The following is a 908-nucleotide window of genomic DNA, read 5'->3' on the forward strand; positions in this document are numbered from 1 at the left end:
TCATAATATACTCGTAGTTAACGGCTATCAGAATATAACTCTGACCAGCCCCTACAACGAGAATATTACACTATTTACAGTTCAAAATAAAATTAATAAAAAATGGAATCGTTTATCAAAGAAAAAAATAAAGAATATAATGAACTAATTGATTCAAATATAAACGATTCAGACGAAGAAGAAAGAATACACTATGACAATTTACGATTAATTAACAAACAAATAAAAAAATTATTAGATGATAAAAAAAAACTTAAAATTGAATATGAACAATCGCAGTACATAAACTATAGATGTAGATTAAATATAAGTAATAATTTACATGTACTGTACAGACAGTTAGAAGATTTTAATATAGGCAAAAACTAATGTAAACTTAGCTATTAATATGTATTAATTTGTCATTGACATTAATGTATATTATTATAATGATTTAAATAAATATAATAATTTAAGATAACTGGAAGTATATTCGTCTTATTATGTGGTAATATGTTACAGTTACATTATGAAAAGAAATACAATCACCAAACGTAGACGAATGGAATCAGCTGAGAGTGGGCTTATTGAAATTGAACGATTCAAAAGCTGTTCGAGAAATTTCATTGTTAAGAATACTGAAGAAATAATAGACTACAATGTATTTTTTAGTTATGTTTCTGAAATGTTAATTTCTAAGTTGACACAATCAAGTCAACAGACAACAATTAAATTTAATTTGTATGTTGATAGCACCTATGAACAACTATTAACGGGTGAAGTACAAGATATATTGTTTAAAACTTCAAATGTATTGGCATGTAAATCATACAATTTTAATAGTTTACTAAACCAAAATGTTTGATAAACTTAGTGATGGGCAAAATTGTCTTGGTCTTGCAGTCTTGGTCTTGGTCTTGCAGCAAGAC

The sequence above is a fragment of the Acyrthosiphon pisum genome, chromosome A2 (genome assembly GCF_005508785.2).
Source record: "Acyrthosiphon pisum isolate AL4f chromosome A2, pea_aphid_22Mar2018_4r6ur, whole genome shotgun sequence".
NCBI lineage: Eukaryota > Metazoa > Arthropoda > Insecta > Hemiptera > Aphididae > Acyrthosiphon > Acyrthosiphon pisum.